At 28.9% G+C, this 16,536-nt stretch overlaps 1 protein-coding gene across 1 annotated transcript in view; it reads right to left on the bottom strand.

Moving 5' to 3' along the window:
- Nucleotides 1-16,536, bottom strand: part of LOC123275302 (acetylcholine receptor subunit alpha-like) — a 194,810-nt gene that overhangs the window by 47,646 nt on the left and 130,628 nt on the right. The window lies entirely within an intron of this gene.

The raw sequence follows: 16,536 nt of genomic DNA, 5'->3' as shown, positions 1-16,536 counted from the left end.
AATCGGGAAGTTATTGTTTTCACCCCGTTTTTCGAAAATCGAGTTTTCATCAGATCTTGACGTTTTGAGGTCCTAGGAAGCTTCCCTGACTATTCCCGCGATGGTGTCTGGATGTCTGTATGTATGTATGGATGTGTGTGTGTGTGTGTGTTTGTATGTATGTATGTAGACCTCTCATAACTTTTGAACGGCTTGACCGATTTAATCGCGGTTGGTGCCATTCGAAAGGGCTTGACCAAACTTAGATTTTGAAAACTATTTGGACCGATTCAGATCAATAGATTTTGAGAAATCGCAAAAACTAAAAAAATTTTTTCAAAAGTCGTTTTCGGAATAACTTTTAAACGGCTTAAAGGTTCAATTCCAAAAACTAATCAGCTCTTAACCTAAAAAAACCACGTCGATCGCCACCAGTCCGGTCAAAATCGGTTGATTCGTTCGTGAGTTATCGTTGTCGAAAGAAAACCGAAAAAAGTGTTTTTTCGGAATCACTTCAAAATTCCTAGCTCGATCGATTTAAACTTGAAAATTTTTCATGGAGCTTCAAAAACTGCGTCGACTGCTGCTAACCGCGGGAAAATCAGTTCATTCATTCAAAAGTTATTGCCGTTTGAAAATTCAAAAAATTGTGTTTTATTAAACTGCTATTAGAGTTTTGAGCTCGAAGAGCTCAACTTGACACAAAAATAATATTTTTGAGCTTGAAGAGCTAAAAAACGTAATGTGTAGTTTTGAGCGCAAGAACAAAATGAGCGGGAAGTTGCAGGGATGGCCTTTAGGATCAACCGTCATCCTAATTTTTTTCATGAAAAAATTACTAAGCCGTAAATCGAACAATCAGTAAAAAAAAACGGTATATTATTTTAAGTAAAAAAAATTGTACCACCCAATGAAATAGTCTTTTCTAAATAATACATATTTTTTTGCAAAGACATAAACTGTAATTTTTATATAAAATTTTAGCGTCTAACTATACCTCGAAATTTTGAAAGCGGCACCCAGAACCTGAACAAGCTGGGGCCGTATAATTTTAACTGCTCTCTAATCTCTAATAGGTTTATAGATTAGTGATCAGCATTGTGATTTGTATTAATGACTGCAAATTAAATAAGTTTTATAGCTAAAAATTAGTGTAGTTAAAAATTATTGAACGTTTTGAATTGAGTTTTTTTGATTTATAATTGAAAATTGGCTTTATCATTCATAAAAAATGTAATTAAACAATTAAATACAAATATTTCTCATTTTTAAATGAACATATTAAATATTGATAGTATTATTTTTAATATTAATCAATAATATGTTATAATTCTTTAGATATTTCAATAAAACGTTGAAAATTTTTGGTGTGCCAATTGCTATATATTTTATTCATAGACTAACTTAAAAACGTTTTCAAAATATAAATATTCAATTACCTTTATTATTTTACGCTGCAATCAATTCAAAATTATTTATAATTTCATGAAAATCACTAATTTGAACTAATAATTACATCTTTAAATATTAAAAGTAGGATCAAATACGTTTTGCTTTGAAACCTGTTCAACTATTGGGTTGTTTACCTTAAGAAATTTTTTTTTGTTCAAGAATTTTTTCGTTTGGTTCAACATAAAACTTTTTAAAAAAAATAATTTTCAGAAAAAAAAATTAGGAAAACGGTTGACCCTGAAGGCCATCCCTGCAACTTCCCGCTAATTCCATACTTAGGCGCTTAAAATTGCACCAATGACGTTTTTGAGCTCTTCGAGCTCAAAAATACAATTTGTGGGTTATTTTGAGCTCTCCGAGCTCAAAGATACTACTTTCCTATGCTTTAAAGCTCTTCGAGTTCAAAAGTCTGATAGAGATTTGATAAGACACTATTTTTTGAATTTTTAAACCGCAATAACTTTTGAATGAATAAACCGATTTTCACGCGGTTGGTAGCATTCAACGCAGTTCCTCAAGCTTCACGAAGAATATTAAATTTTGAATTGATCGCGCTAGAAATTTTGGAGTTATTCCGAAAAAACACTTTTTTCGGTTTTCTTTCGTTCACGATATTTCTCGAACGAATCAACAAATTTTGACCGGACTCGTGGCGATCGACGTGGTTTTTTGAGGTTAAAAGCTGATTAGTTTTTGGAATTGAACCATCAAGCCGTTTAAAAGTTATTCCAAAAAAACCACATTAAAAAAAATTTTTTTTTTCAGTTTTTTGAAGATTTCTGAAAATCTATTGATCTGAATCGGTCCAAAAAGTATTCAAAATCTAAGTTTGGTCAAGCCTTTTCGAATGGCACCAACCGCGATGAAATCGGTCAAGCCGTTCAAAAGTTATATGCGGTTCACATACTTTCACACACACACACACACACACACACACATACATACAGACACCGTGACAACCTCGCAGGGATAGTCAGGGAAGCTTCCTGTGACCTTCAAACGTCGAGATCTGATGAAAACTCGGTTTTTGCAAAACGGGGTGAAAACAATAACTTCCCGATTTTTGAAAATCTTCGATTTTCGTAGCGGGAAGTTAAAAATATCTATAAAAAGTGAAAAAAAATATTTTTGTTGCTTTGTAAAAATAAAAATTTTTAGATTTTATGGCAAAAATTGGAGATTTAAGGTCACAAATTTACCTTAAAAAATTGAAAAAAAGATATTATTGATATAGAAGAAAGATAAGAAGAAAAGTACCGATCGATAGCTATAATAAAAGGGATGCCTTCATTACTTTGACGACTATGTACTGTTATCATTATTGCCGGAGCTGATAATTTGTGAGATTTCTGTTGGCTAATTTTTATAACAGACTAACATACATAAACGCGAGCAATCTCTCGTGCTGTTACACAATATAATAGCGATCAAATGGAAGTACACATATGTTGTTTGTCACGCGAACAGATTGAATCACGCGTTCTCAACAGCCATCAAGTGTATAGTCGTATAGTTGTACATTGTTCTGATGTATAGATGTATAGATGTCGATGTATTAAACCAGTGAAACAGCTGATTGTGTAGGTCGACAGCATTTTCTAGTGTCTGTTCTCGCTCACGTCAATGTTCTTTTTTAAATTGAATTTCTCAGCTTGACGTCAATAACACGGGACATTTATTCGATATATAGAGTAGTCTCCTCAGTAGCCGCTATTTTACCGTGAAATGCGATAAAGATATTTTCCTAAAGTAATCCGAGGATTATTTTCTTTTGTTTTTTTTTAATTTTGTACCGCAATCCTTTTGTATGTACACGGTGAGAAATTTCCATTATTTTTTATTCTGCATGGATTTTAGATATTACAATGGTGCATATTACTAGTGAACCTTATTGACTCAGAATATAGTATATTACACACCTAGGGAAGTAAAGTAAGAAATGTCTCAGATCGCATGTAATTGTTGGCCGAGGCGAAGCCGAGGTCAACAAACATGTGATCTGAGGCTTTCTTATTTACTTCCCGTGGAGTGTATACTATTTTTTTGTCCGACGAAGGCGGAAAGCGGCAACTTAGTTTAGCGTAACGGGACGAAAGTTGCCACTTTCCGCCCGGAGGGCAAAAAAATTTTTCTGCCCTCCAGGCGGAAAGTGGCAACTTTCGGCCCGCTGCGCTAAACGAAATTGCCGCTTTCCGCCTCTGTCGGACAGAAAAATAGTATACAAACCTATGGCAGGAAAATAATAAATATCTCAGATCACATATATGTCGACCTCGGCTTCGCCTCGGGCAACATATATGTGTTCTGAGACATTTCTCATTTTCTTGCCACAGGTGTGTAATATACTATTACAATGGCCCATAGTAATTTCCGAAACAAATGAAATCAGGCATAGTAAATGGTAGAAATTGAAATGTACCATAGTAAAATTAAATATGCAATAATTTAAATTTCCGAATGTACTATAGCAAAAAAAATAAGAAAACGTTTGTAAAAAATAAAAAATTTTAGAGTAAACAATGTTTTTAGCAATCAAAAAAAATATCAAACCAAACAAGATTTTTTTTGTTTGCAATAATTTTTAAAAATATTTTTTTAAAATATAGTTTTTTTTATTTTTTTTTTCATTTTTAACAATGAACGTAGGATTTATTTTGGCAGTTAATTTTATTATGAATAATTATAAACACAATATATAACTTTTAAATTATTTTTTATTATTATTAGAAGTGTTGGTTGCAGGTTAACCATCAAATGTTTGTTTTCATTTTAATTTTTCACGGTAAATTATTAAATATTTTATTATTTATGAATCTTACAAATTTTCATTAACTATTCATGTGTTGATGGATTTATAAACTAATATTTATTTAAAACTTAATGTTTATTGCAATTTTCATAACACCGTTAACCACTACTGATAGCGTCTGTAGACTTATGTTGACAAAACAAAGCAGCACGAAAAAATGAAAGAGCGCGCGTCGCGACTGACACGCATACGTTTACTATGGGACATTTGAAAATTTCATAGTCACAATTTTAAATTTAAACCGAGTACACGTGACTAAATGTGAAACTTTTTTATAAATTTTTATTGTCGACTGAGCAACAGAAATTTTACTATGGAACTATAATGAAAAGTTTTAAGCACACTAACAGTTTTTGTTCTGTCAGTTTACGAAAATTTTTTATATATGTTTATGTAACAGTTGCATGGTCAAATTTACTATGGTCCCTAGTAAATATTGATTGGTACAATATTTTATTACCTTTGGAAGCTACATAGACAGTATCCCAAATAAGTTTGATTTACAAATAAATGGTAAGCCTCTGACAAGAGTTGATAATTGTAAATATTTAGGGATATATTTTGATAAACACTTGAAGTGGGATAAACATGCCTATGAATTATCTAAGAAGCTTAACTATTTCACTTTCCTTTTTTACAAGCTTAGCCAGGTACTTAATTCTTCTATTTTATAAACTATTTATCATGGACTGTTTGAAAGCATAATAAACTATGGCATTGTTGCATGGGGAGGAGCCTATCCCGTGAAAAAATTTTCTGATCAGACTATATCAGGCCTGATATAAACCGTCCATATCAGGCCTGATATGGAAATTGGCCATATCAGACTATATATGCCTTGATATAAGTATATCAGACTATGTACCCGCCCCGGTAAAAAAAATTATATATCATTATATTACATAATTATAAATGAAAAATGGCCCTATATAATTATGTATAATTAGGTATAATTATATATAATTATTTCCAAAGGAAAAAAAAATCGGCGCGAGTGGGAATCGAACCGGGGACCTACCGCTTGAAAGACTAATTCACTACCCATTTACCTAAGAGACTTACTTGGAGAATAAAGTTTATTATAACTACAAGTAATGCGAATCGTAAAAATGATCGATTCGTAGTGAACAAAATTTTTTATCTAATTGATTAATTATTAACTGTCAATATTTATATATAATAATGGTATCTATATGTAGATTTATAAAATTATCTATGTACACATGAAATCGCAAAAATGATTCTACGATATATTGTTCAGGTACTTTTGGACATTTATAATTCAAATCTTATAATCTGTGCAATTCTTTGGTTAATATTTGAGAAACTTTTTCTTCACAAGATAATTTTTTTTCCTAAATTTGTTGTAAATAGTTTTAAATTTATTATTGAATTTTGTTTTTAATTCATGAATTAAGTTATACATTATCAGTGTTATTATATTATTTTATTAAAAATCAATTTTTTTTATTTGAAAAATCTACTTCCATTTCGGCTGCCGAATGGCCTTTTTTTAGCTTTGCAACTGCGTATAACCCCTTAAATAAAAATAGAGACGACAAAAAAAAATACCATATAAAATATTTTGCATAATTGAAACTACAGATTTAGAGCAAGCGCTAGTTTTTATAAATTAATTAACAAAAAATAGTCTTTGTTTTTCTTTCTTCAGCGCGACGTTGCATAGGTTAATCTACTAGATAAATCAAACTTTGTATTTGACATTTGACGCTTGCAGTATCGACAGAACTATCTTAACAACTCAAATAAATTATTTACCTCTAAATCCTATCAAAAACATTTCACAGAAACATTTCCATCGATCTAGATGAATTTAAAAATGAAAAAAAACTCCAAAATTTGACTACATTAAATCAATCTAAGGCCTTGTTCATTTTTTATTTATAAAAAATTATATTTTGTAATAATCAATAATTTTATTAATTTTTTTAACGCTACCTGCATTTTACAATAATTTAATAATAATAAAAAAGCTACTATTAATAAGTTATATTTTTTTTTAAAAGCTTTCAAAGTAATCTTCCCAAAAACTTGCTTTGTTTTCAAGCTTCCAAATCGTTTAATCTGAATTCCGTAACTTACATAAAAAAATAATCAATCCTGAAGTGGCGAGTATTCAGTATCGAAGTACTCGCTTAGTAAGTTATATAAAATTCATTTTATTGAAAAAGTTTTAGCGATCGGAATGAATGGATAAAGATTTTCTATAAAGACTATTTCTTCAAAACTGACTTTATATTTGATTCCTCTTTATATAAATTGGTCATTAAAAAAAAGGCCATTCGGCAGACGAAATGGAAGTAGATTTTTCAAATAAATAAAATTGATTTTTAATAAAATAATATAAATACTAGTAATGTATAACTTAATTCATGAATTGAAAACAAAATTCAATAATAAATTTAAAACTATTTAGAACAAATTTTGGAAAAAAAATTATCTTGTGAAGAAAAAGTTTCTCAAATATTTATCAAACTATTATTCTATAGTATTAACTAGTTGTACTGCTGATGAGAATTGCAAATTACAACGTTCATTAAATACAGCGATTCGTTTTATTTATAATTTGAAAAAGGATGAACATATTACACCATACCCGTGAAAAAATTTTCTGATCAGACTATATCAGGCCTGATATGGAAATTGGCCATATCAGACTATATATGCCTTGATATAAGTATATCAGACTATGTACCCGCCCCGGTAAAAAAATTATATATCATTATATTACATAATTATAAATGAAAAATGGCCCTATATAATTATGTATAATTATATATAATTATTTCCATAGGAAAAAAAAATCGGCGCGAGTGGGAATCGAACCGGGGACCTACCGCTTGAAAGACTAATTCACTACCCGTTTACCTAAGAGACTTACTTGGAGAACAGAGTTTATTATAACTACAAGTAATGCGAATCGTATACATGATCGATTCGTAGTGAACAAAATTTTTTATCTAATTTATTAATTATTAACTGTCAATATTTATATATAATAATGGTATCTATATGTAGATTTATAAAATTATCTATGTATTGGTAAATGGCACCGTGTAAAAAGGCCTATTGCCAAAACCCGCTTTGAGTAATTAAATTTTTTAACGCCAGATGTCAAGTACGTCACCGCCATAAGAATACATGACCCGTTTTGAGTAGTGCTGTTTTCGACCACGAGGCGGTGTCTTGCAATTACCACTTACCAATACATGAAATCGCAAAAATGATTCGACGATATATTGTTCAGGTACTTTGTTGCTTTAAAATTTATAATTTCTTTGAAATTAAAAAAATAATCGAGGTAAAATGAGAATTGAAAGCTTAAATTTTAATGGAATTATTTGTTTAGTATATGGAACTATATATTGCTGGAGGGCCTGGCTAACAATTTTTGAACTTGACAAAACTAATAATTTTTGTGAAATTAAATTTTTTTTTAATTCCTATTATTTCATCCGAAAAATACTATATATTAAAAGATTGTTAATCATTGGAGTAACAGACTCTTAGATAGAAAAAGAGAATGTTTTATGGTAATCACAAAATACTCAATGGAGTAAAAAAAATTATATAGAATTCTATATGATTCATATATATTTTATATCATAATTTTATATGAATTATATATACATCTATATAATTATAAATGAATTACATATGCTTCTATATAATTAGATATGAATCATATATAATGATAAATAGTTTTTTTTATTCGGGTATGCCTTTATATGAGTACATAAGACTGCTTATGTGATGGTAAGGGTATGAGTATATCAGACCATATGAATCCATATCAAGTTATATCAACCCTGATCAGGGATTTTTTTTTCAAGTTTATCAAAGTACCCGGGAAAAAATGAATTTGCCTAATTATATATAGTTATATATAATCACTTATATATAATTAGACCTGAAAATTGGCCAGATCTGATCATATATAATCATATATAATTAGATATAATTATTTCTATAAAAATAAAAAAAATTCACCGTGAGCGGGGATCGAACCGGGGACGTGACGCTTTAAAGACTAACACGCCACCTGTTTACCCACGAGACTTACTGGAAGAGTAAAGCTTGAAATACCTACAATTAATGCAAATCGAATACATAATCGATTTTTATAAGTTAAATTAATTAATACAGTTCCATTATTTCATCCACAAAAAACTATAGTTTAAAAGATTAATCATTGGAGTAGCAGATTCTGAGATGAAAACAGAGAATGTTTTATAGTAATCACAAAATGCATATATAATTATATATGATTCATATATAATTAAATATGATTCATATATAATTAGATATGATTCATACATAATTATATATGATTCATATATAATTAGATATGATTCATATATAATTATATATGATTCATATATAATTATATATGATTCATATATAGTTATATATGATTCATATATAATTATATATGATTCATATATAATTATATATGATTCATATATAATTATATATGATTCATATATAATTATATATGATTCATATATAATTATATATGATTTCCGTATAGTTACACTGATATTGATAGAATGATTTGTTTATATTTAATGAGCTTTATTAACTGTTAATAAGTGATTTCTTAACATAATGGGATTTAATATATATTTATTACCAGTTAATAAATTATTCATTAAATACGATTTATTAAATGTTAATAAATATTTGTTAACAGTTAACAAATATTTATTTAAAATCAAAAGCAAAAATAGCAATTTTCTTTTGACATTTTTTATAACCTGACAGCTGAAATATCAATTAGATCTGATCAGATATAATCATATATAGACTTATATATTATCATATATAGCCCTAAATAACTCAGATCTGATTATATACAGTCTTATATAAAATATACATACAATATATTAGTCTATATATGATTATATATATTCTACATAAAAATTTAGATATAATCATATATAATTCTATATATTCAACATATAATCATATATAAATATATATGATTAGGCAAATTCATTTTTTCCCGGGTATATATAACTTTATAAGGTTATATCAGGGCATATCAGGACCTATTAAAAAATAATGTAAAATTAGATATGAGCATATCAAGCTATGTCAAGTCTGATATAGACATATCAAATTGATAAGGCTTGATCAGGCCTGATATGGCCAATTTTCATATCAGGCCATATCAGGACATATCAAAAATTAAATATGGACATATCAGATCATATCAGGCCAGATATGAACATATCAAAAAATTTTATATGGCCTTATCAGCTCATATCAAGCCTGATCAGAATATTTTTTCACGGGTATAGACGAGAGCTTGGATGGCTATCAGTAAAAAGCCGCCGAATGTACTACTTAGCATGTTATTTTTATAAATTGTTGAATATAGGTAAACCTAGCTACTTACGAGAACTATTTATTGAAGATATTGATACTAGACATTCTGTAAGACGTGCAGCAAAAAAGAATTATGTAAATTTCAAGTTACCTAAATTTACGACAGCTATTTATGAGCTATTATCATTTGTAGTTACTTGCATTCGTCTTTGGGAAGATTTACCAATCGATATGAAAAATGCTCCCAGTATAGAAATTTTTAAAAATAAGCTTTATGATTACCTTTTTAATCTAGACATCTAAATCCAAACTAAATTTTCAGTTAAATCTCTAAAATTAATAAAATCACTAAAATTATTAAAATTAAAATCTTTAAAATCATAATCATAAATATTGTAATCTATTAGTTCTAATTCTCACTTAAACAGTTTCTTCAAAATTAGCATATAAGCAATATTACCTTTACTAATATTTTATTATGTATAATTATATATAAGTTCTAATTATTATGTTTAAATTAAAAATTTAAAATGTATTGTATTCACAAAATGTATATTATTCTTTTGCCATCTGGCCAGTGAAGGCTTTGGCATAAATCAATAAATTCAATTCAATTCAATTTAATTGCAAAGATTATAAGATTTGAATTATAAATGTCCAAATTTTAAGTAACTGCTTAGGAACAACAGTTTCCAAGTTAATCAGAATTTTGAAACCGGATAAAATTTTAATTGAAGAAAACAATGGTTAGAACTAATTTGTGACATATTTACTGACAATCTACCCGAAAACATTACACGAAACACTGATCAATATCGTAATTATTGAATTTACATCATGATTAAGCTATGATGCAGACAATAATTCTAAAACGGCTGCAACAGTAAAACTGTTTTATTAAACAAACTCTAAAAGGAGTAATATTGAGGCTACTACCACTTCTGAGTAGTGAAAATTAAAGCTTATTAAAAGAGCTTTACGATACATTTTACCGAATTTTAATATCTTGTCTAGTTCAGTAATTATACCAAGTTGAAGTAGTAAAGACAGCAATTTTTACGATTTTCGAAATTTCAAAATTTCAAAATCCTGTAATTTTCAAATTACACAGTAAAAAAATTTTCGTAAAATTTAACATAAAACTTTGTGTAGATGATTTTTTTACATAAAATTTATGTTAATTCTACATAAACTGTTTGTATTGATCAATCCATCCATTTTTTAACACACTCAAGTGTTAATTCAAAGTAAAACTACACTTTTTTAATGTTACTGGCCAACCAACACAAAATTTATGTTAAAGAATACTCCCATTCGGTTAGTAGTATAAATAACACTTTTTAAATGTCAATTCAACATAAAGGCTGTGTTGATGTCTTCTATAGTAACATAAATAATATGTTGAATTTACACAAATTATGACGCCGTTCCGCTTTATTTTGCGCGGGATCTCGGAAGGAAGAGCTCAGTCACGTATGCCACACAAGATAGACATGTAAATGTGATAGCCTCAACGTCATTTTAATTTGGTGGATTTTGATTTGTGTCATTACGTGAAATACTTAAATGCAGCGTAAAAAAAATTATTTTCCATTAATATATAATTAACGAGTTTATTAATAATTAATAATTAGAAATTAATACATCATTAATTCTAATCATCTATTGCCACTGACTTGTAATAAAGTAGCAACTATTGATTAAAATTAATTAATCACTATTTAAAAATTTGAATTCTTTATTAAGTTCTTTAACTTTGTATTTATGGAAAACAATTTATTTTTTATTCAGAAATTAAAATCTATTTAAATATATATTTAAATTATTAATAAAACTCACATATTTGACAGCTGATCTGAGTAACACAAAGAAAATGTTAAAATCAACACTTTATTTGTGTTATGGATAACATTTAAGTGTGTAGAAATCCGAGAATCAGCCGATGAAAGTTTTAACATATTTTTGTGTTACTTTTAACACAGAATTATGTTGATTTTATCAATACAAACAGTATGTGTAGAATTAACATAAATTTTGTGTAAAAAAATCATCTACACAAGTTTTATGTTAAATTTTACGAAAATTTTTTTACTGTGTACTCGCCCGATCAAGCTCATCTTTGAACTTAACCTTGGTCTTGATCGATAGATAAAGCATGTTGAGTTTGAGAAGAATCGGTTATAAATTGAAAACGCTATCGTGCTGACAAGCCGCGTTATATCGTATAAATATATACATATACAAACTTTTGAACGAACTACATTTTCTGACTCAGCTCGAAAAACTGAGTCAGAAAATGGCTAAATTTTTTAAAAGTTGCGCCATGAGGACGGATGCAATAGTTAGATTTTTATAAAATTTAGTAAAAATAAAGGTCTTAAAATGAAATCACTTGTAAATAAAAAAGAAAAAAAATAAATGATAAAACTAAACAGGAGTAAATAGCCGGGAGTTTGAAGTAAAAGGTCAAAAAATAGAAGTCTGTTAATAATAAACTCAGGCGGTTATACAAAAGCATCTTTACTTCGTCCTCGGATCCTGAGCTCTTATCTCTATATCGCGACTCCCAGGTGTGTTCTACGGGGGAATCTACTCAGTGTTTGGGATTACTTGTTTAAGAAATTCAAGAGCGGGGTTCAGGTTACAACAAAGAAGTTTGCAGTTGTTTTATTTTTCATTTATCCTTTTATAGTTTTATTTTTATCTACTCTTATCTGGTGAAATTTTTTTATCTCTATTTTTATCTCCTCGGACGGTTATTTGGTCTATCCAGTGGCTTAACGTGGAAATGAACTCTTGACGTAAATAAATTATCAAATGGGCACTCCGGCGCTTCACTAGAACGAGTATTACTAGTAACTGAGCTACTGGAGGATAAGAGATGGAGGTAATAGTGCAAACGACAGCTAATAAGTGAAACGTTTTAACTTAAACCTTCAAATAATTTCAGTTACAGCTTTTGTTTGAATTTGATAGTTTAACTGACATTCTACTTATTAGTTCTTTTAAAATGGACTTTGATTCCAGTAATTTTAATGGCTTTTATTTAATATAATGTAATTTATCAACTGGTACTATTATATGACTGAATATTTTTTTTTCTTGGTGGCGATCAATGTGGTTTTTCGATGTTAAGAGCTGATTAGTTTTTGGAATTGATCGGTCAAGCCGTTTGAAAGTTATTAGAAAAAAAATCACATTTGATAGAATTTTTTTTGCAGTTTTTTTAAGATTTCTCAAAATCTATCGGTCCGAATCAGTCCAATTTGTATTCAAAATCTAAGTTTAGTCAAACCCTTTCAAATGATGCCAGCCGCGATCAAATCGGTCAAGCCGTTCAAAAGTTATGAGAGGTTTACATACATACACACACACACACACATATACATACATACATACAGACATGCAGACACCATCGCGGGAATAGTCAGGGAAGCTTCCCAGGACCTCAAAACGTCGAGATCTGATGAAAACTCGATTTTCGAAAAACGGGGTGAAAACAATAACTTCCCGATTTTTGAAAATTTTCAATTTTCTTAGCGGGAAGTTAAAAATACCATTTCAAACAGTAATATTCGATATGTAAAAGCCCAAAATGTTAAAGTATAATAATTAAGAATTTTGACCTTGATATTTATCATTTTGTACCGAAAAAATGATCGCATGATATGTAAAAAATATAAACTACAGTTACTAAATTTCTATACAAGTAACGTCAATATTTACAAAGTAAAATGGTAAATTTTAAACGCAACGCTAAAAATCAAACTACAATTAATTAAGGTAAAAGCCCCAATTATTGACGCTATAAGAGACAAAGTTATGATTTCATTTTTTTTAAGCAATCAAATATAAATATCGATGAATTTTGTTTGTGGTAATGTCTTCAGTAATGTTTTAACTAATCAATTTCTTTTTTTAAAATGATAATCAGTGATATTTACTAATTAATTTTAAATAATTAAATATATGATCTGGATACACCAATTATTGACGGGTTAAAAAACTGATTGATCAAATTATTGACGTACCGTAACCCCAATTATTGACGCCCCTACTGCACATGCGTCGAATCATTTGGTTATATTGTTATTTATCAAAAACTTGATATAAAGTAATCAATATTATTAAAGTTAATTAATAATAATTTCTATGAATGAATAATTATTATGAAAAATATAACAATTTATTTAAAAACTTATTTAACACTAAAACACGCCGAGTTATTTGACAGTTAAAAGCCTTGAATATAATCGCGTATGTAACGTATTTTATACTTAAAAAAAAGGCGTCATAGCGCTGTCGACTGGCTGTCAATATGGGATTCACCATGAAAATTATGAACTAGTTATTGACTCCCATTATTTAAATATCATAAAGCATACAATTAATTTCGATTATTTAATTTTATAAATATTTCATATATTGTTAATTAAAAAAAAAATAGATCATATAATTACATGAAAAAATTAATTTAAACTCGGCAGTTAAAAAAAAATGCTTTTCTAATCAAAGTTGTTAAGAAAATAGACGCTCGTAAGCTGATTTGATGAACTGGTGCTAACTTTATTTTTTTTTAATAATTAATATTTAATATTTTGAACTCAATGTGATTTTTTTCAATTTTTTAATTAATTAGAATTTAATAAAAATTTATTTGATCGTTATTCTTATTACAGATAATTTAATATATTTAAAAATAATTTAGGGTGTCAATATTTAGACCCCCGTCAATAATTGGGGCTTTTACCTTATTGATTTGCTTGGACTGGTAATATATATATTTTAAGAGTAGAATTTTGACTGTTTCAAATGTTAAATTCTCCGAGTGTGAGACCTTCCCCTTCTCCTCATACCTGATTCAGAAAAATGATTTGAAATCATTACCTTTATATTAGTTGTATATCTATATAGTATTCAAATTCGATGCATTTAAACCATTTCAAATCATTTTATAGTATATTGTGTGACTAGGGATGAAACAGAACGATTTCAGACCAGAGTGAAGTTGCCTGCCCGAGCGAAGCGAGGGCTGGCATCACTCGGTCTGAAATCGTGTTTCATCCCGCGTCACACATTATATTTTTTTGCCCTCCGGGCGGAAAGTGGCAACTTTCGTCCCGCTACGCTAAATAAAGTTGCCGCTTTCCGCCTTCGCCGAGCAAAAAAATTGTATACACTCCTAGGTGTGTATATTACACACTAGGTGTGTAATATACTATTTCATATAAGTTGCATTAAAAATGCTAGTTTCAATGTCTGGAGCCAACCAGAACTAGATAGTTTCAGACGAACAGCGAAAATACCATTTTATTATGAAACTTATAATAAAATAGAAAGTAATAGTTTATTTTTTACCAAACATTATTCGTAAATTGACAAGTTTTCTTTTATCATTCTTATTTATGCTTGATAACAGAATTATGATATGTCAATACAGTTAACGGTTATAATGACAATTATAAAGGTATAAAATAAACAAACAATTGATAGGATTGAAAATAAAGCTGCAACTTCACCTCGCGGACAGAAAATCGTCATTTTCTGTCCGCCGGGAAGAAATAATTGATACCTGCCCGGCACAGTCGCATTGGTCTGAAATTGTCTAGTTTCGGTTGGCTCAACAGGCATTGAAACTTACATTTTCAATGCAGGTTGTATGAAAAATAATTTTCTCACCTGCGGGCGGAAAGCGTCAATTTTCCTCCCGCTGCGCTAAACGAAAATGCCGCTTTCCGCCTCCGTCGAGGAGAAAAATAGTATACACACCACGGGCAGTAAATAAGAAAGCCTCAGATCACATGTTTATTGACCTCGGCTTCGCCTTGGACAACAATTACATGTGATCTGAGACATTTTTTATTTTACTGCCCTAGATGTGTAATATACTATTAAAATTAGATTTCTTAATCAGGGATAGTATAGACTCTATATTAAAACGGCAATTTTTACTGTTTGAAACTGTAATTTTTTAAGATGAGAGAGTCGTTATTTACTATAGTGACAGCTACTAATCACATTTTCGATCTTAAATTATAAATTGTGGCTTTTACATTTTCTACATTAAATTTTGTAATATTTACATTTGTGCCACCCTGATGTCCGCTGTACTGTTTGAAACTATAAAAGTTAACCGGAATCCGAGTGAATTTTACAATTTACTTTTTTCCGTGTATCAATTTTTTGATATTTCTTTATTTTTTTAAAATATTTGGAGCCAAAGTTTAAACAAAACAAATTTTTACGAACTCAATCCACTTATAAAAAAAAAGATAGCGAAAAACCCACAAATGAAAGCCATCTTTCATCAAAGTTAGAAAAAGGCAATAATTAAAATCCGTTGATGCCGAGAGTTATTAATTTAATGGTAAAGTGTCTAATTACCTCTAGTGATGCGTAAAAATCGTTTGGTTTTTCCTAAATAAAAGGAAAACAAAATGAAAATTTCACGTGCAGTGAATCTTTTATCAGTGAAGTGTATTTAATTTATAAATTGATCGATTCATAACGTCCCAATAAACATTAAACTGTTGTTTATTTATTCTATTTAACCTCAGTTTCAATTAGCCGCCACTATCCAATATTATTTATTAATGGCGTCTATAATATTCACTATTCACTATTCAAAACATTCAATTAAATCAATTTCCCAATTAACGCAATCATTTCACGTAACAATTAAATATACAATATTAAATTTCAGTATTTCCTGCTTCGAACATACACAATACATATTTTTAAAATGCTCGAGGCACTTGTGTTATTAAAGAGTGTAGTAAAAGCTCGTGTTTCAATTTAAATTGATTCATTTTAAGTCTTGTTAAAAAAAAAAAAAAAAATGTATTTTACTCGTTTATAAGTACATATAATAGTATTTATTCAAGTGTCATACTTTATTAGATTTATTCTCGGCTTCAATGAATTTTAATTATTGCCTTTATCTA

This window comes from Cotesia glomerata, linkage group LG1, assembly GCF_020080835.1.
Source record: "Cotesia glomerata isolate CgM1 linkage group LG1, MPM_Cglom_v2.3, whole genome shotgun sequence".
NCBI classification, from domain to species: Eukaryota; Metazoa; Arthropoda; class Insecta; order Hymenoptera; family Braconidae; genus Cotesia; species Cotesia glomerata.
This window is presented reverse-complemented; position numbering and strand designations above follow the sequence as displayed.